This window comes from Spodoptera frugiperda, chromosome 20 (assembly GCF_023101765.2).
Source record: "Spodoptera frugiperda isolate SF20-4 chromosome 20, AGI-APGP_CSIRO_Sfru_2.0, whole genome shotgun sequence".
NCBI classification, from domain to species: Eukaryota; Metazoa; Arthropoda; class Insecta; order Lepidoptera; family Noctuidae; genus Spodoptera; species Spodoptera frugiperda.
Window position 1 is genome coordinate 878,485 of NC_064231.1, and position 22,273 is coordinate 900,757.

The 22,273-nt window shown below is 35.1% G+C and overlaps 1 protein-coding gene across 3 annotated transcripts in view; it reads left to right on the forward strand.

The window, feature by feature from the left end:
• LOC118261818 (bifunctional heparan sulfate N-deacetylase/N-sulfotransferase) overlaps positions 1 to 22,273 on the forward strand; it is a 100,601-nt gene that overhangs the window by 30,987 nt on the left and 47,341 nt on the right. Inside the window, exon 1 of one of the 3 annotated variants that reach the window (XM_050701670.1) lies at positions 18,631 to 18,886. The exons of the other annotated variants lie outside the window; for them this stretch is intronic. The gene's annotated coding sequence lies outside the window, so the exon portion shown is untranslated. Of the gene's footprint in view, positions 1 to 18,630; positions 18,887 to 22,273 lie in introns of those variants that run through there. 3 annotated transcript variants of the gene reach the window in all.

The window sequence follows — 22,273 nt, forward strand, 5'->3', positions numbered from 1 at the left end:
TTATTGATGCAGTTGATGTATCTAAAAAACTGAACTGAATTTACAAAATATTTGATTTTTCCCTTGATGTAGGTACTAACTACTAATTTTATGCAAAAAATTTAAGCTTCTATGTCTGTTAGAAGTGCCTTATACTTTTGATGAACTGTCAGTCAGTGACAAAATTTCGAAACTGACGTGTTATAATTCTTAAAGTAATGGTTAAAATTTAATGAAAATTCAAATATACCATGTTTGTACAATGCCTGCTTAGTATCTGAAAATTCAGGCTTCTTGATTTATCCACAACGAAGTTATAGGCGGTCGAAATTGGCCTGAATGGTTTCGAGAAAAGGATGGTACGGCCGTGACGCTTTTTTTTTGCTCGACTTATACAGATAAAAGTATTATTAGATTATAAGTAATTATTATGTTACCTACTTACTAACTATATAAAAAATAATTAAAAACAGATTTTAATAATGTAACTAATTTTTTTAATGCAATTCCTAACAGTGATAGTTAGGTGCTGATAATTGGGTTGCTCTATGCTAGTAATTGGTGGAGATGGTGCCAGTAAATGGTGACAGACCCATTTTTTATTCTTACTTGTCTAAATAATCTTGGATAAAGGTCAATCATGTTTTTCTTTTATTATCGTCTTCCTTATTAAATATTATAACTATTAAAATTTGCCTTAACGGGCAAAAGCCTTTTTTTCACAATAATAAATTGACTTAAATTAGGACTAACTCTTAAAGTGCTGATAATTGGGTAGTTTACCCTAACTGCAAATAAGCTAGACCTATTTTGGAAAGTTGAAGCGGTGTTTTTTCGTGCACAGTCAACCCTTTACAGCGTAAGCGGGATTCCCAAAGGTACAACCGCAAAGGTCACGGGACAGTTCTTTTTACTGCATTATGTTACACGTGTTAGGTAATGTCTACTTTTTAACCGACTTCAAAAAAAGGAGGAGGTTCTCAATTCGACCGTATTTTTTTTTTTTTTTTTTTATGTATGTTAATCGATATCTCCGGCAGTTATAGACCGATTTGAGAAATTCTTTTTGTGTTTGAAAGAGTACGATGTCAGTGTGGTCTCATATAATTTTTTTTAAAGTCTGACCATAAATATGGAAGATAATCCAGGGAACTCCTCAAAAATGAACGGAATGTGCACTGCGTTTGAGTTTAAGTGATGTATATTAGCTTATCTTTCTGAGTAACCATAAAATTCAGGACAAATAGTAGCATATCTGGTATAGAATGATGGGTAGCTTGATGTGCTGTCTGATTTACATGTGTATGTAGGTACCTAATCTGTTTGTGTTTGACAAATGCATATCTCTGGCAGTTATAGTCCGATTTGAAAAATTCTTTTTGTGTTTGAAAGAGTACGATGGCAGTGTGGTTCCATATAATTGTTTTTAAAGTCTGACCATAAATGTGGAAGATAATCCAGGGAACTCCTTAAAAATGAGCAGACTGAGCTCCGCGTTTACGTTGAAGTGATGCATACTAGCTTATCTTTCTCAGTAGCCATAAAATTTAGGACAGATAGTAGCATATCTGGTATAGAATGATGTGCTGTCTGAGTTACATGACTGTATACCTATGTGGGTATCTAATCTGTTTGTGTGTTTGACAACTGACTATGTATGTAGCTTATGAACAGGTTACTGTTAGATGTCGGCTCAGCAGATCATAAGTCAGGATATCAGGTTAATATACATTTAAAAATAATGTACCTAATTATTCGTCAATATGGATAGATATTAATATTATTCATTTAAACGGCGCTGTCTCATATGAGCAGCGCGTTTGATAGGTCGACCCATACTCAAATAAGTTATTCACTAAAAATCAAGAAATAAAAAACAATTTTAACAAAAAAAAAACCGACTTCAAAAAATAAATATTCCAAAACAAATTAATATGCACTAAAAAGTATATAAAAGAAATAATTGCGTATTTTTCAACAACTTAATAGATCAACTAACTTTACTAACTCATCACACACATTATAATGTAAGTAGGTACAATTATTGTTATTTTTGGAGTCGGTGTCAGCCTAGGAAACGCCAACAACTAGCACGGCACGGGCACGGCACGGGCGGAGTGGTGGTTAAGTACGTAGGTACAACAGGTGTAAAACTGTAATGTTTTGTTGTGATAATAGGTAAATAACAAACCTATCTTAGTTGGCTGACACCGACTCCAGAAATAACAATAATTGTACCTACTTACATTACCTATAATGTGTGTGATGAGTTAGTAAAGTTAGTTGATCTATTAAGTTGTTGAAAAATACGCAATTATTTCTTTTACTTTTTAGTGCATATTAATTTGTTTTGGAATATTTATTTTTTGAAGGCGGTTTTTTTTTTGTTAAAATTGTTTTTTATTGTTGATAAACATTTTGCTGCTACCGATCATTTTGACCTTTTGTCGCCATATCATTGAACGTATTTTCTATTGTAACGTGTCGCCAGATTTTTATATCGTTCATCATCATCAGTTAATTTTTCAGTCGCTATCAGGGGTTACGTCATCAATCAAAGTCTGTTGCCATCTCACAATCTAAATGGAAACCATTGCTTTGAATACACCGCCCTCGGTAGCCCAGATAGCCATTATAAAAAAATTAAAACAGGTTGAATGCTAATATAAAATAAAAACTTCCCTTTTGAAGATCTTGCTTTCATGAAATCGTTTTCGACTTCCGAGTGGAACATTTAACAGTTTTTATCCGTAATACGTATTGCCTCGGGCTAAGGATAGAATTCTCGAGATACTTTCCCGTTTTAACACATTTGCCAGAAAGTCGGGTACAGCGAGACAGAACGCCCGGAGCCAGTCGTCAGCTGTTCGCTCCTTGCACATTTATGAAAAAACTTTCCTCTACATTCTTGGCGTTGTCTCTTCCATTCTTTGGTAGAATTTATTTTCCATTTATGTATGTTTGTCTACTTCGTTTGACAATCTGATCAGAACGATATTTGCGACCTCATACATTTCCAATAACCCAAATAATTTAATTTGGTCTGTTATGTGATTCGGCAAATGAAACAATATTATCCCAGAGATTAAATTACATTTGGTAAATGTTTAATATTATTTTGTTTATCGTTTTATTTTGCCCACAATTTCACTCCAGTGGGTTCGGTATAAGTTGTGTTGGCAATAATGCAAATAATATAAAATGTTGAAGTTATAAAAGTTAATAAGTAACCTCGACAACTGTTCACTTGTTCGCTCTTTCTTCGCAGCCCACTGCCTCGTTGTACTTTTATGAAAAAAGTTTTACCCGTTGCACTCTAGTACGGGTTTTGCCTTCGGAAAATTTTGTTCGCTACAAATCTTGTGCATTTATGAAGGCAATAATAATCCAATTCGTTTTGTGCGGAATTACTACAAGGTTCCATTCCAACACCGTTAACATTTAATTTAGATGGTGAAATCCTTGTGATAACCATATTATATGTATGTAAGCTAAGTTCCTAATAAACGACGCGACGATTGAAAAATACTATAAGTAAGAAACATAAAAGTTTCTGTCACACTTTTTGAACCTATCGTCACAATATTTTTTCTTCAGCACAAACACGATATTTCAGAAAATGTTTTGAAGTATACAAAAGTACTTCTCCGAATACTGCCAAAAACATAAATACCCAAGTTTAATCAAATTGTTTGTGCTCACATTCGCTATACGTCTACCTACTGAGACCAAACATATTAACAATGTGATAAAGTACGCTGTATATTAAAATCACTTACATTACGACCAACTGTGACATTTAATTTAGCTCGCCCGGAATATAATTCGGACCAATATTACATGAGTAAACAGAAGGCACTTGTAATATTCTACTCAGAAATAAAATGATCATGGGACCCGTGCACTGCTAAAACGTAACAATCTTAGGGTATGAAAAAGCGTAGCGCGCAATGCAGGAATAAAATTAAGGTTTGAAACAAAATAGATCTACGGCTTTCCTTGTTGTATAAAGAAAAGAGTTTTTGTGAACATATTGACTCAAATTTTCTTGTATCGGTTGGAAATTCGGAATGAAGATGAGTAAATAGTTATAATCATTTTAATGACAAAAAATGCACTCTCATTCGGTTCTCTCACATTACATCTTGTACAGCTAATACAAAAACGTATTTATATCTATTTATTTTAGTTTGTATTTTACTTCTGTTAAACCTAAGTAAGCTTTTCTGTTTCACCTGTCTTATTCCTACTCCAATGTTAAAGCTTTTTCATTGTACGCTTCTGAAGATCTAGGTAGCACTTCGACTGAGCCGCTTACCTCCGTCACGAACGCGCCCCGAAGCTTATGCACCTCTGCGGCTGGACCACCCTATCTATTTGCGCAGGCGTCCAATCAACTGTGTCGATTCAAACAATATTTTTACTTTAAACTCCACTATAAATTGGAAACACTCCACTTTGCAATAAAGTGAATTGAGGTCAGAGTAGATAGGTATGCATGTAGAAACATCAAGATACAGTCACAAAAAGAAAAAAGCATAGCTATCAATAAAAAGTTGTTATCCTAACGATACAACATTACATCCGCTTATATCAGAGCTACCCTTTTAGGAAATATCATAGCGAAATAAAAAAAGGAATTCCACGTAGATTGATGACTCGAAACATTTTATAATATCATACCAAAACCCTTGCGTGGTATTAGTCCATGGGATCACAACTAATCCGTGTGCAAAAAATATTTATTTCGCCTACGCAGGGATTCAGCAAAATAAGTAAATATCTTGATCAAATCCCTTACACAAAATCACTATCTTGACAAAGACTCCAGGGATTCTGTTTAGGTTACTTTTTGTTAGGTTAAGTTTGGTTATCAACCGTTTGATCAAATCCCAAAAGCTTGGATCACATTTTTGTAACAACCTATATTTTCTTTAATTTATGTTGCTTTGTTTTTGAAGGCGGAAAATTGTTGTAATTTCCTCATACCAATTTATAAATTTTCCGTTAATGTTTTTAAAGGACCCATAACAATGTTTAAATTCCGTTTCGGTCCTCAAAACGTCGCAATATAGATAGACAGTTTGCGAGCTGGGAAGAAATCTTCAAGGGAGAAAATAGTTTATTCAATACTTGATTTATGTAAAGGCTTGTCGAAAGGAAAGGCGATTTGAATAGAGCTTCCCGTTAACCGTGTCGAACCTGAAAGCTTTTCATAAATGAACCTACTACAGCCGGTGCTCAGTGCAAGGTGGCTAAAAGCCTCCGTTGTTATATGTGTATGAAACTTTATACTTGGGTGCGATGAAGCAGACGTATCCATTGAGCGACACATTAAAAGCATGACACGTTGAATATGAGCCGACGAGACATCACAATGAGTTGGCAACGTAACTACTGAATCTTTGTCATTACGTGCTTTCTAAAGTTAAGTTGAAATGTAATGTCTCTCAAAATGTTGTACAAGTACCTTAAGTAAATGGTATATGTCGAAACAATTGTCTCCCAAAAATTCAAAGCTGAAGTACTAAAAGCTTGAACATATAGAGTTTTCATTTTATTACCAGTAGTTGGTAAGTACTTGGGGATGTTTGGAGTGTCTCTAACGCTGAATGTACGTTTAACTATCAGTCGTTGCATCATTAATGCATGTTGTTTACAAGTTCCTACGCTGTTATCCGAAAAGTCCTCTTTATTTTCTCTAAGCTTCTTTAGTAGGTGTCTTTGCTCACGTCAGTAGGCTCTAAAATGAACTTTTTAGAAAAAGTCTGTCAGTGAAAGCTTGCATTCTTTTCAAGATGTTGAGACCATTGTGCACTTTCATCAATAAAAACATACATAGTTAATGAGACTTCTGTAACAAAAATATTGTGGTACAATCTGCTAATATTGAGTACCTACACAGGTACCTCAATTATTTTCTTTGTTTGGTTTTCATATTGATTTTTCATAAAAAAAGAAACGTCAAACTTATCACGAACAATATGATGGACGTATGATTCGGAGTAACGTAAGTAAATTCAAGCAAAGTTTTTAGGCATAAGTGATGTGGGTTGTGGGTTACTGATTTTCTTTATGGATTTCTAGTTCACCTTTAACATTTACATTTCAATTATTTTACGTAAATTTTATCCTAATGGCGTTAGTTATGTTGCCATTGGGCCATAAATAATTTTTAGTTTTCCCAAATGGGCCCCGATGTGCGATAAGCGTACGTAATACTGTTAATTCTAGGATAATCACGCGATGGGTCGTCACTGACCTTTGTCATGTTCCTGACAGAAATTCATTACCAACTATCGGTGCCATACTTAAATATTAAAATTTAATTAGTCCATGGAAGAAATACGAACCAGGTATGTAACATTTCACCGTATATTGAAGCTTAAGTTCACTAAATAAAATATGACCAAAGTGATTCGGTAAAAAAAGAGAAATGTATAAAATGTAGGAAGTTACGAGCACGATAATTTGATCCATTAAATAGTTATAAATGCCACTATTGTCTATTTAAAAACAGGAAGGCGCAAGACACCTACTGAGGAATAATTAAAGATATAATTCATGACCGTCGTGCATTACAGTGTTATCTTCCTACAATAAAAATAAAAAAAGGAAAATTTTACGAGTTCGCCATTTATGAGTTGGAAAGAGAAGGCAAATTACGACTGCGAAGTGTAGGGCTGGTTCATCGCGTGAGGATGGCTCGTGCCGCCCCTGTTGGTGATAGCGTGAATGTAGCTGTGCATGCAATCATCATGCGCATTGATACCCATCCTTACCTGCCGTTACTGTAGCCGCCGCCGCTTACACATTTATCACTTTCTTCAGACGCGTGTTTTCCACGCGGGTGATCTGCACTTTTTGTCAATTAATTGGTGTTGTGCGACAATCAACTAGTTAGAAATGTTACGTTCGAATGTTGCGGATTATTAACCTCAATTGAAAGTTAACTCTGAGTTAATACACTGTAACAATAAATATTATGTAAGCAAGTAATGTGTATCAGAATCCGTACAGCGAGACATGAATAACGACCCACAAAAAGTTAAGTGTAAATCCCAGTAATGCAAGTGAGGGATTTATAAATACTTAGTCTACAAAGTGATTATGATTCCGCAATCTCGATCGGGAGTAATCGATACTTGCCAATTTTATTACCTATTTTATTGCAGCAACATAGTCATCGCGTAGATAAATCGATGATTTATTGTTTCCTTGAAGGCCTTGTTGGATTTAATGACCAATAAAAAGGTAAAGCCTCCGAGCCTTCTAATCCTCATATATAGGTATTTGTCATAGAATTGATTGTAAAAGACCAGCGTAATAAAAAGAATAGGGAACTTTTTTCGTTTATTTTTTTTCTCGGTCATTGGCCAAGTGAGCTGTAATTAGTATTGCCAACTCCAATAAAGCAGAATTTGGGACTGGCTTTTATTAAAGGTGTTGCACGGGTTCTTTAATTGGAATTGAAATAAAAAATCTAATTGGGAATTGGGACAGTTTCCCTTCTGGTCACTACTAATCGTGCAATTTATTTGCACAAATATTAAAGCGATTTAGAAAGTCTTTGAGATTTTATTTTCATATATCAATAGTTGCATCGTTTATATGAAATTATAGGTCTAGTCTGCATGCATATTACAATAGTTTTTCTTTTTTTGTGAAAGTATGTATAGTTAATTGTTTTATTTTATTATGGTGTCTTTTATTTGTTCTTTTTGTTCTCCTAGGATTCCAATTGTTTGATTTATTGGTTTTATTTTCTTCTATTATGATGTCATTTTCATGTTTTTTTTTCTTTCTGTACGTGTATGTTAATGTAAATGGTATAAAACCGTGTTAATTATAAAGACATAAATAAATAAAATAAATAAGAAATAGAGGTTGTCCTAGATAACGGTGGCATCTGGCAATAGTGTGGCTATAATGTTCAGGACGCCTGCTGTCTTGCAAGCGGCACTCGTGTCGGTCGCAGCCGCCATGATGAACGCTGCCCGTTACGTGACACGACACTCTTAGTAGAGGTGTTTAAAATATCCAGGACACAACAGAAAAGAAAAACAATGATACTGTCCGCCTTTTACATTACAGTCAAAGTAGAACAAAGTTCCTTTAAAATACTTATGGTACACATATATACTCTTTTCATGATACCTACTCGCGAAATCGTTATGAATTTTGTCGTGCTTTGTGTATATGGCTCAGTAAAAATTGCAGCTAATTTAATTCCCTTCTTACATAATTACCGTATAAAAGGACCGAGTCTTATAAAAAATGGTCTTTAAAGCTTACCTTTGCACAGTAAACTAAAAAAAAAAAATCGGTGACACGGTGACACGAAGTCCATTTTAATATTGTTTTATTCCTTTAAAATCCACTTTCATGTAACAAAACAATCGAACGTTTAATGTAATGTTTAGTACTGCAATGAAACACTGCAATCTGCAATGAAACGCATGTGTGTAAATTGTTAAGTATTGTGTTCCTCTGAAAGTCATTCTTTTCAGTTTCCAAGGCAATCGTTACTAAAAGTACACGTCACTAGGGGAATTTCCCAAGCTAATAAACCAAATTACTTCATACCCTCGCTGGGTAAACGAACACAGGCAGCCTCATTTAACACATTTTTTTAAACTCTTTTTTCAATTATATGTACTAAAATCCATTTCCATATGTATAAACCTAGAAGGTACTCGACTACTAAGGTCCTAATGAGACGCTTGAATCTTTTTACTTTTACGGATAAAGGTCATAGAGGTTACGAGCTAGTATTGTTTTACCAGTTCCAGAAATGAGAATAAATTTCATTTCAGCATATTAAAGTATCAAGAAATTGCGGATTACGAAACAGCAATATCACGATTATACCTTCCATCAAAGCCGCATAAATTAATTAGAAGGGGATTATCATTTGACATGTTCTCATTCAGTGATCTGTTAGCGCGACGCTCGAAAGACGTCTTCGATTTTATTTTGGTGTAGGTCTTAGTAAAATATACCTATATGGTACCCCAAGAAACGAATAATGCGTTGCTTGCTCACCTTAATTCAATCCACGTGGCGTACAAAAAGTAAAATTATAACGTCTTCGTATCCTATTGCGGGTAATGAGATCTTTACAGAAACATCAAAATGTGCTTACTTTTACGTAATAATGTAAATGTATCGATACAATAAAGCAACGCCAAGAGCAGAATAATGTGAAATCCAAAACGTATCTGAGGTACGCGATTTGTCAGGCAAACGTGAGTGTCCCATTAATAAAAGGGAACGAATCTTCCGTGCAAGACAAAGAAGCTAGTATCAATATTTATTGGCGTGCTTAGTATTAATCGGGGCGGATCGTGCCTTTGTATCGCGAAGGCGCGAGCGTACGTTGTCGGCTCCGAATAGATGGACTGTCGCGGTCGGAGCTCACCTAATTTTTCTACTGTGAATAATTTTTCGAGACCCGTGTTTACATTACTGCAAAAAAAGCTGGCGAAAAAGTTTACGGAGAAAATTTGGGGGCTTACATGGAGCTGCATTGTTTTCTTTGTATTTTTACCTTCTTTCGCTTTATTCATATCATTACCATAAGAGCGTATCTCAATTCCATAAGAAGATTGTTTCATCTAAAACAAGCATTGAATGATACAATCTTCCTGCCTATTTTTAACCGACTTCAAAAAAAGGAGGAGGTTCTCAATTCGACCGTATTTTTTTTTTTTTTTTTTATGTATGTTAATCGATATCTCCGGCAGTTATAGACCGATTTGAGAAATTCTTTTTGTGTTTGAAAGAGTACGATGTCAGTGTGGTCCCATATAATTTTTTTTAAAGTCTGACCATAAATGTGGAAGATAATCCAGGGAACTCCTCAAAAATGAACAGAATGTACTCTGCGTTTGAGTTTAAGTGATGTATATTAGCTTATCTTTCTGAGTAACCATAAAATTCAGGACAGATAGTAGCATATCTGGTATAGAATGATGGGTAGCTTGATGTGCTGTCTGATTTACATGTGTATGTAGGTACCTAATCTGTTTGTGTTTGACAAATGCATATCTCTGGCAGTTATAGTCCGATTTGAAAAATTATTTTTGTGTTTGAAAGAGTACGATGGCAGTGTGGTTCCATATACATAATTGTTTTTAAAGTCTGACCATAAATGTGGAAGATAATCCAGGGAACTCCTTTAAAATGAGCAGAATGAGCTCTGCGTTTACGTTGAAGTGATGCATACTAGTTTATCTTTCTCAGTAGCCATAAAATTCAGGACAGATAGTAGCATATCTGGTATAGAATGATGTGCTGTCTGAGTTACATGACTGTATACCTATGTGGGTATCTAATCTGTTTGTGTGTTTGACAACTGACTATGTATGTAGCTTATGAACAGGTTACTGTTAGATGTCGGCTCAGCAGATCATAAGTCAGGATATCAGGTTAATATACATTTAAAAATAATGTACCTAATTATTCGTCAATATGGATAGATATTAATATTATTCATTTAAACGGCGCTGTCTCATATGAGCAGCGCGTTTGATAGGTCGACCCATACTCCAATAAGTTATTCACTAAAAATCAAGAAATAAAAAACAATTTTAACAAAAAAAAACCGCCTTCAAAAAATAAATATTCCAAAACAAATTAATATGCACTAAAAAATAAAAGAAATAATTGCGTATTTTTCAACAACTTAATAGATCAACTAACTTTACTAACTCATCACACACATTATAATGTAAGTAGGTACAATTATTGTTATTTTTGGAGTCGGTGTCAGCCTAGGAAACGCCAACAACTAGCACGGCACGGGCACGGCACGGGCGGAGTGGTGGTTAAGTACGTAGGTACAACAGGTGTAAAACTGTAATGTTTTGTTGTGATAAAAGGTAAATAACAAACCTATCTTAGTTGGCTGACACCGACTCCAGAAATAACAATAATTGTACCTACTTACATTACCTATAATGTGTGTGATGAGTTAGTAAAGTTAGTTGATCTATTAAGTTGTTGAAAAATACGCAATTATTTCTTTTACTTTTTAGTGCATATTAATTTGTTTTGGAATATTTATTTTTTGAAGGCGGTTTTTTTGTTAAAATTGTTTTTTATTGTTGATAAACATTTTGCTGCTACCGATCATTTTGACCTTTTGTCGCCATATCATTGAACGTATTTTCTATTGTAACGTGTCGCCAGATTTTTATATCGTTCATCATCATCAGTTAATTTTTCAGTCGCTATCAGGGGTTACGTCATCAATCAAAGTCTGTTGCCATCTCACAATCTAAATGGAAACCATTGCTTTGAATACACCGCCCTCGGTAGCCCAGATAGCCATTATAAAAAAAATTAAAACAGGTTGAATGCTAATATAAAATAAAAACTTCCCTTTTGAAGATCTTGCTTTCATGAAATCGTTTTCGACTTCCGAGTGGAACATTTAACAGTTTTTATCCGTAATACGTATTGCCTCGGGCTAAGGATAGAATTCTCGAGATACTTTCCCGTTTTAACACATTTGCCAGAAAGTCGGGTACAGCGAGACAGAACGCCCGGAGCCAGTCGTCAGCTGTTCGCTCCTTGCACATTTATGAAAAAACTTTCCTCTACATTCTTGGCGTTGTCTCTTCCATTCTTTGGTAGAATTTATTTTCCATTTATGTATGTTTGTCTACTTCGTTTGACAATCTGATCAGAACGATATTTGCGACCTCATACATTTCCAATAACCCAAATAATTTAATTTGGTCTGTTATGTGATTCGGCAAATGAAACAATATTATCCCAGAGATTAAATTACATTTGGTAAATGTTTAATATTATTTTGTTTATCGTTTTATTTTGCCCACAATTTCACTCCAGTGGGTTCGGTATAAGTTGTGTTGGCAATAATGCAAATAATATAAAATGTTGAAGTTATAAAAGTTAATAAGTAACCTCGACAACTGTTCACTTGTTCGCTCTTTCTTCGCAGCCCACTGCCTCGTTGTACTTTTATGAAAAAAGTTTTACCCGTTGCACTCTAGTACGGGTTTTGCCTTCGGAAAATTTTGTTCGCTACAAATCTTGTGCATTTATGAAGGCAATAATAATCCAATTCGTTTTGTGCGGAATTACTACAAGGTTCCATTCCAACACCGTTAACATTTAATTTAGATGGTGAAATCCTTGTGATAACCATATTATATGTATGTAAGCTAAGTTCCTAATAAACGACGATTGAAAAATACTATAAGTAAGAAACATAAAAATTTCTGTCACACTTTTTGAACCTATCGTCACAATATTTTTTCTTCAGCACAAACACGATATTTCACAACATGTTTTGAAGTATACAAAAGTACTTCTCCGAATACTGCCAAAAACATAAATACCCAAGTTTAATCAAATTGTTTGTGCTCACATTCGCTATACGTCTACCTACTGAGACCAAACATATTAACAATGTGATAAAGTACGCTGTATATTAAAATCACTTACATTACGACCAACTGTGACATTTAATTTAGCTCGCCCGGAATATAATTCGGACCAATATTACATGAGTAAACAGAAGGCACTTGTAATATTCTACTCAGAAATAAAATGATCATGGGACCCGTGCACTGCTAAAACGTAACAATCTTAGGGTATGAAAAAGCGTAGCGCGCAATGCAGGAATAAAATTAAGGTTTGAAACAAAATAGATCTAGATACAGTTTTGCTTGTTGTATGATTAAAAGAGTTTTAGTAAATATGGTCACTCAAATTTTCTTGTATCGGTTGGAAATTCGGAATGAAGATGAGTAAATAGTTATAATCATTTTAATGACAAAAAAATGCACTCTCATTCGGTTCTCTCACATTACATCTTGTACAGCTAATACAAAAACGTATTTATATCTATTTATTTTAGTTTGTATTTTACTTCTGTTAAACCTAAGTAAGCTTTTCTGTTTCACCTGTCTTATTCCTACTCCAATGTTAAAGCTTTTTCATTGTACGCTTCTGAAGATCTAGGTAGCACTTCGACTGAGCCGCTTACCTCCGTCACGAACGCGCCCCGAAGCTTATGCACCTCTGCGGCTGGACCACCCTATCTATTTGCGCAGGCGTCCAATCAACTGTGTCGATTCAAACAATATTTTTACTTTAAACTCCACTATAAATTGGAAACACTCCACTTTGCAATAAAGTGAATTGAGGTCAGAGTAGATAGGTATGCATGTAGAAACATCAAGATACAGTCACAAAAAGAAAAAAGCATAGCTATCAATAAAAAGTTGTTATCCTAACGATACAACATTACATCCGCTTATATCAGAGCTACCCTTTTAGGAAATATCATAGCGAAATAAAAAAAGGAATTCCACGTAGATTGATGACTCGAAACATTTTATAATATCATACCAAAACCCTTGCGTGGTATTAGTCCATGGGATCACAACTAATCCGTGTGCAAAAAATATTTATTTCGCCTACGCAGGGATTCAGCAAAATAAGTAAATATCTTGATCAAATCCCTTACACAAAATCACTATCTTGACAAAGACTCCAGGGATTCTGTTTAGGTTACTTTTTGTTAGGTTAAGTTTGGTTATCAACCGTTTGATCAAATCCCAAAAGCTTGGATCACATTTTTGTAACAACCTATATTTTCTTTAATTTATGTTGCTTTGTTTTTGAAGGCGGAAAATTGTTGTAATTTCCTCATACCAATTTATAAATTTTCCGTTAATGTTTTTAAAGGACCCATAACAATGTTTAAATTCCGTTTCGGTCCTCAAAACGTCGCAATATAGATAGACAGTTTGCGAGCTGGGAAGAAATCTTCAAGGGAGAAAATAGTTTATTCAATACTTGATTTATGTAAAGGCTTGTCGAAAGGAAAGGCGATTTGAATAGAGCTTCCCGTTAACCGTGTCGAACCTGAAAGCTTTTCATAAATGAACCTACTACAGCCGGTGCTCAGTGCAAGGTGGCTAAAAGCCTCCGTTGTTATATGTGTATGAAACTTTATACTTGGGTGCGATGAAGCAGACGTATCCATTGAGCGACACATTAAAAGCATGACACGTTGAATATGAGCCGACGAGACATCACAATGAGTTGGCAACGTAACTACTGAATCTTTGTCATTACGTGCTTTCTAAAGTTAAGTTGAAATGTAATGTCTTTCAAAATGTTCTACAAGTACCTTAAGTAAATGGAATATGTCGAAACAATTGTCTCCCAAAAATTCAAAGCTGAAGTACTAAAAGCTTGAACATATAGAGTTTTCATTTTATTACCAGTAGTTGGTAAGTACTTGGGGATGTTCGGAGTGTCTCTAACGCTGAATGTACGTTTAACTATCAGTCGTTGCATCATTAATGCAAGTTGTTTACAAGTTCCTACGCTGTTATCCGAAAAGTCCTCTTTATTTTCTCGAAGCTTCTTTAGTAGCTGTCTTTGCTCACGTCAGTGGGCTCTAATGTGAACTTTTTAGAAAATGTCTATTAGTGAAGGCTAGCTTACTTTCTTTTCAAGATGTTGAGACCATTGTGTACTTTCATCAATCAAAACATATTTAATGAGACTTCTGTAACTAAAATATTGTGGCATAATCTACTACCTACTATGCTATATTATAATATTGAGTACCTACACAGGTACCTCAATTATTTTCTTTGTTTGGTTTTCATATTGATCTTTCATAAAAAAAGAAACGTCAAACTTATCACGAACAATATGATGGACGTATGATTCGGAGTAACGTAAGCAAATTCAAGCAAAGTTTTTAGGCATAAGTGATGTGGGTTGTGGGTTACTGATTTTCTTTATGGATTTCTAGTTCACCTTTAACATTTACATTTCAATTATTTTACGTAAATTTTATCCTAATGGCGTTAGTTATGTTGCCATTGGGCCATAAATAATTTTTAGTTTTCCCAAATGGGCCCCGATGTGCGATAAGCGTACGTAATACTGTTAATTCTAGGATAATCACGCGATGGGTCGTCACTGACCTTTGTCATGTTCCTGACAGAAATTCATTACCAACTATCGGTGCCATACTTAAATATTAAAATTTAATTAGTCCATGGAAGAAATACGAACCAGGTATGTAACATTTCACCGTATATTGAAGCTTAAGTTCACTAAATAAAATATGACCAAAGTGATTCGGTAAAAAAAGAGAAATGTATAAAATGTAGGAAGTTACGAGCACGATAATTTGATCCATTAAATAGTTATAAATGCCACTATTGTCTATTTAAAAACAGGAAGGCGCAAGACACCTACTGAGGAATAATTAAAGATATAATTCATGACCGTCGTGCATTACAGTGTTATCTTCCTACAATAAAAATAAAAAAAGGAAAATTTTACGAGTTCGCCATTTATGAGTTGGAAAGAGAAGGCAAATTACGACTGCGAAGTGTAGGGCTGGTTCATCGCGTGAGGATGGCTCGTGCCGCCCCTGTTGGTGATAGCGTGAATGTAGCTGTGCATGCAATCATCATGCGCATTGATACCCATCCTTACCTGCCGTTACTGTAGCCGCCGCCGCTTACACATTTATCACTTTCTTCAGACGCGTGTTTTCCACGCGGGTGATCTGCACTTTTTGTCAATTAATTGGTGTGCGACAATCAACTAGTTAGAAATGTTACGTTCGAATGTTGCGGATTATTAACCTCAATTGAAAGTTAACTATGAGTAAATACACTGTAACAATAAATATTATGTAAGCAAGTATTGTGTATTAGTACTCGTAGAGAGAACATGAATAATGACCAACAAAAAGTTTATAATTTCATTTGTGTAAATCCCAGTAATGCAAGTGAGGGATTTATAAATACTTAGTCTACAAAGTGATTACGATTCCGCAATCTTGATCGGGAGTAATCGATACTTGCCAATTTTATTACCTATTTTATTGCAGCAACATAGTCATCGCGTAGATAAATCGATGATTTATTGTTTCCTTGAAGGCCTTGTTGGATTTAATGACCAATAAAAAGGTAAAGCCTCCGAGCCTTCTAATCCTCATATTTAGGTATTTGTCATAGAATTGATTGTAAAATACCAGCGTAATAAAAAGAATAGGGAACCCTTTTTCGTTTATTTTTTTTCTCGGTCATTGGCCAAGTGAGCTGTAATTAGTATTGCCAACTCCAATAAAGCAGAATTCGGGACTGGCTTTTATTAAAGGTGTTGCACGGGTTCTTTAATTGGAATAGAAATAAAAAATCCTTTAATGGTGGTAATCTGAATTGGGACAATTTCCCTTCTGGTCGCTACTAATCGTGTAATTTATTTGCACAAAAATTAAAGCGGTTTTGAAAGTCTTTGAGATTTTATTTTCATATATCAATAGTTGCATCGTTTATATGAAATTATAGGTCTAGTCTGCATGCATATTACAATAGTTTTTCTTTTTTTGTGAAAGTATGTATAGTTAATTGTTTTATTTTATTGTTGGTTCTTTATTTGTTCGTTTTGTACTCCTAGGATTCTGTTTTCATTTTCTTCTATTGTGATGTCATTTTCCTGTTATTTTTCTTCCTGTACGTGTATGTTAATATAAATGGTATAAAACCGTGTTAATTATAAAGATATAAATAAATAAAATAAATAAGAAATGGAGGTTGTCCTAGAAAACGGTGGCATCTGGCAATAGTGTGGCTATAATGTTCAGGACGCCTGTGTCTTGCAAGCGGCACTCGTGTCGGTCGCAGCCGCCATGATGAACGCTGCCCGTTACGTGACACGACACTCTTAGTAGAGGTGTTTAAAATATCCAGGACACAACAGAAAAGAAAAACAATGATACTGCCCGCCTTTTACATTACAGTGAAAGTAGAACAAAGTTCCTTTAAAATAGGTAAGGTTCCTACACATACAGATAATTTTCATGATACCTACTCGCGAAATCGTTATAAATTTTGACGTGGCTTGTGTATGTGGCTCTGCTTTTTTCAGTAAAGAATTTTCAAGGGGTGGTTATGTCTAATGATGAATTTTTTGTTTTAACAAGTCTGATGGTAAGCAGTCCCCATAACTTACTGCATCCATAAAATATGTTATTAGAAAAAAAATTAACCCACGGCCAGTAAAAATTGCAGCTAATGTAATCATCCCTTCTTACATATTCACCGAATAAAAGGACCAAGTTTTATAAAAATGGTCTTTAAGTATACTTTTGCACAGTAAACTAAAAAAAAATCGGATGACACGGTGACACGAAGTGCATTTTAATAATTGTTTACTCCTTTAGAATTCACTTTCATGTAAGAAAACAATCATCGAAATTATTTAATGTAATGTTTAGTACTGCAATAAAACACTAGCTGGCAATCCAAACGCATGTGTGTAAATTGTTAAGTATTGTGTTCCTCTGAAAGTCATTCTTTTCAGTTTCCAACGCAATCGTTACTGGAAGTACACGTCACTAGGGGAATTTCCCAAGCTAATAAACCAAATAACTTCATATCCTCGCTGGGTAAACGAACACAGGCAGGCTCATTTAACACAGTTTTTTTTAACTCTTTTTTCAATTATATGTACTAAAATCCATTTACATATGTATAAACCTAGAAGGTACACTAAGACAATAACGAGATGTTTCAATCTTTTTACTTTTACGCATAAAGGTCACAGAGGTTACACAAACTAGAATTGTTTTACCAGTTCCAGAAATGAGAATAAATTTCATTTCAACATATTAAAGTATCAAGAAATTGCGGATTACGAAACAGCAATATCACGATTATACCTTCCATCAAAGCCGCATAAATTAATTAGAAGGGGATTATCATTTGACATGTTCTCATTCAGTGATCTGTTAGCGCGACGCTCAAAGACGTCTTCGATTTTATTTTGGTGTAGGTCTTAGTAAAATATACCTATATGGTACCACAAGGAACGAATAATGCGTTGCTTGCTCACCTTAATTCAATCCACGTGGCGTACAAAAAGTAAAATTATAACGTCTTCGTATCCTATTGCGGGTAATGAGATCTTTACAGAAACATCAAAATGTGCTTACTTTTACGTAATAATGTAAATGTATCGATACAATAAAGCAACGCCAAGAGCAGAATAATGTGAAATCCAAAACGTATCTGAGGTACGCGATTTGTCAGGCAAACGTGAGTGTCCCATTAATAAAAGGGAACGAATCTTCCGTGCAAGACAAAGAAGCTAGTATCAATATTTATTGGCGTGCTTAGTATTAATCGGGGCGGATCGTGCCTTTGTATCGCGAAGGCGCGAGCGTACGTTGTCGGCTCCGAATAGATGGACTGTCGCGGTCGGAGCTCACCTAATTTTTCTACTGTGAATAATTTTTCGAGACCCGTGTTTACATTCTTGCAAAAAAAGCTGGCGAAAAAGTTTACGGAGAATTTTTGGAGGCTTACATGGAGCTGCATTGTTTTCTTTCTATTTTTACCTTATTTCGCTTTATTCATATCATTACCATAAGAGCGTATCTCAATTCCATAAGAAGATTGTTTCATCTAAAACAAGCATTGAATGATACAATCTTCCTGCCTATTTTATTTAACATTTTTATCGTATGGCTCGTAGCGCGTAGCGTAGAGATCTCGTAGCCGCGCCCGCCCTACAGGCCGACCGCCCGCTTGATATCGCCGGTATCACCAATAAAATTCAGACTCGAGTCAGTTGAGTCAGTATGCCCCCAGACACGATCGAGGCAGGACGTGTGGCGCGCGCCGCGATCTCGCTCTCTATTCGCGTACGAAATGTGTGACAATAAGTGTTGCTTCCTCTTTGTTATCTAAAATTTTGATGTGTTTATAGACTAGTAAAGCTGTTAATATACTTAGAACTTTCTAACTAAATTATAATTGTTTAATATTAAATTGAGAAGAGAAGTGTAAATATACCTCTATCCCGCCTGCGAATGTAATCAACTGCAAGGGTAAGATGATTTAATGTGACTACTTGTTATGATTTTTTTCTTATTTTTCGTTTTATACAAACAGTTTAGTCTATCATTTATAAATCAATTTTGCCCTTGAATTCTGTGGCGGCGGTGTAGTGAACAATAGTACGCACGCAACCGTTTTATGATTTCATCGCACATTAGTTTGTGATTTTCCATATTGCCTGTATCGTTGAGTCACCATGTCGACAAGTTTTAATATTATTTGTCCGGAACCAAATCGTCGGTTGTGACACAATAATTACACAAAATAAATCGTAATATTGGACTACAAAGGATGTTGCAAATAAACCGATTTTCTCACTGAGAGAGTTCAAAGGTATTAATTGGTATTTATGTCAACCCTGTTAGGTCTTCATACAAGCTTATTGCTCCCTAACGATGTTGTTTAGAGATAAAATACTGGTCATACCCTCATTAAACGTGTTCATGGCGCAAAATATTTCTCATTTTGAGAGAAATGTTGTACGTTGTCCTAATTACGATTATACAGTGTGTCTTGGGATTGATTCTCCACGCCGAAAATGTTTTTTGTTTAAAATCGGAATTAGTAATCCTATGATACATAGAATAATATATGTAATACATGCTACAATATAATTTTAAGTTAAAAAGTAATAATGTGTGTTTATTCATTGTAATAAACGGACGTTAAATCGATCAGAAATGATAAATGTTTAGATATAGGTTTTTATATGTAGATTCTTATCTCGTAATATGATGTCAGCATTTTTTCGATCGTGCATTATGCTGTTACATACAGGCATATGTATATTTGGCCGGTCGCAAATATTGGCATCGTAAAACTTTGCCACAAAAAACTACGCAGAATCCCTTACGCGTACGTTTCCATACCGGTATTTGAGATATAGTAATGGATATCATTTATGTCTGTCAGTTTTGATGATATTATTACGTCAGAGTCTATTTCAAGCTGCGATTTGAAGGAAATCGATGTCATTTAACGGATTAGATTTGATCGAGTTACATTTTGATCCTTCGTTCTTTATAAGGAAAAGTTATGGAAAAAGTCTTTCTGTATCAACAAAAGAGTTCGACCATTGCTCTTACTATTTAAGATGAGAAATGGGCAGCATTGGAGTTGAGACAGCGATGTCGGCGCGTACTAAGATTGCGGTCGTATTATGCTTATGCACTGAATATTCATTGTCGCCACGCGCACTCCGTTGGTGCTCTTTAATCAACTCCTTTAGCGGCTTACGATTTTTTCAACCATAAGGGTAACTACAAAACTTTTAGTAAATAAATTGTTTTAAGACTATTTGGTTCATTATTATTATCTACAATGTAAAAAGTCATCTATAAAATCCTTATAATTTCGTCTCAAAAGACAAAAATAGGACAGGTACGAGGTATTAGCTCATAACCTCAAAATGAATTCTTCAAATTATGTAATTTACCTGTATACCTACCTATGCAGTACCTAGATACATATATGTATATAATATTCCGGTCAATGCTCCTAAAGAACATTGATTACATAGTATTAGCGTTTCTTTTTTGGACCTTCCGCTAAGTAGGACGCGTAAAAACTGTATAATAAGATATTGATGTTCACCTGTCATAGGTATTCGATGCCTATTATGGTAATGACTAGTTATGCGATTTGAGCGCGAAACACCTATTTACGAGTATATTATTCAAATAAGCTTACCTAGTAACAAACAAAGCTCAGAGTTTGTAATATCAGAACGCATTGAAGCAAAGCTATGATTTACAGCGCAAGCAAAGAAAAACTTACATCAAAAGAATTGTTTTGCCAGGAGAAAACAAACTCAATGTTAGTGGAAAACCAATGGACACTGTATCTAAGAGTAAAATTACTCGAAAAATTGGTTCGGAAAGGATCTCTGTGGTAGCTTTATTGAAAAAAGGTCGGCTTGATTGATATTCGAACTTTACACGTTGAAAATGGTGAAATGCGAACCGTTTCGGTTTTTCGTCTCTGGCAAAAAAAGATTGACTCAATTTGTTCTTGTCCGTTACGAAATAAACTCGACGAAGGGTATTTTTAACTACAGATTTATATTTAGGGTGAGACAGTAACCGTGTTATTTCGTTTAAACGAAATTAGGGAGTTAATTCCCTTTTCTTATTATGAAGTCATTAGCTTATGATAAAAATAATACATTTTGGTTTGAATTTCACAAGTTTCATGAGATATTCATTTCTCAGCCTACGGGTTCTTAATCTGATAATTTTCTAAATCCTCCATAAAAATTAAATAGTCATTTGGCTAATTACCACCCCTCGTTTCACCTTCATAAAGCACAATGGCTCCAAGCGATTCGTTCTCTTTCTAGCGAAATACTTAACGTGTTTTTACGAGGCGGTATCATTATTCTAACAAAAATTTAATTACCTCAACTGAGGTGCTCTAGGGGCCTATTGTGCCTTAAATAAAACGTCGTACGCACTGCCGGCGACGGTCACGAGAGAGCTCACTGTGATAGATGATATTCGAGAACAATTAATCTTGGGCAAAATATGCGGACGATTTGCGAGCGAGTGGTCGGGCCTAATGGTCGGGAGATTATCACGCGTCCACGTCCCGCGTACCCCACCCGTCGTCATTAGCGGCTATAATGTCGCTATAGCTGTACTTACCAGCGAATTAATTGATTGCCATAACACCAACTGATATCAACAAGCACTGATATAAAAATAGTGACGTTTGCATATAAAAGACGTCGAGGGAGGCAATAACGTGTCGGCATACAGCCATATATCATAGTGAGGGTTTTCATAAAGGAGGCGACGCCGACGGGGAGCCGTGCGCTCGGACACTGAAGGCGTTGTTATGCGACGCCGCTGTCCTCGGATAATGTCTTGCATAAATTTACTGTAATCGTGTAAAGCCAGTGCCACTTGCATAATTTAACGCAAGCAACGCTGTTTACATTAAAAACGTCACAGGCAGACATTTAAAAACAGCTGCACTGCGAGTCTACGTTTCTGCGTCTGTTAAGTGAATCCACTAATTATGCATGAGAACACTCGGCAATAACAAGAATTTAATGGCGCCAATGTTCCGTTAATTGGAGATACCTGTTTGCAACTTGCATTGCCTTGCAAACTAGAATCGGTTATTGTACCAACGTATACAGGGAACTAATATCGAACCGATTGCTTTCGAGCAATTAAATACCACTTCAATTATTATGTTCCATTCTGAGTAACGACAAGAAATTTATTGTTTTGCTAATAACCAAAATTATCTTCCTTCTGCTTTTCATCATCTTCATTGTTATTAAAAAGCATCCCTAATTATCTTGGTATAATTAATATACTTTAAGAAACCTCAAGCAAGCTATTCACAAACAACGAGATCTCTTAAGTAAT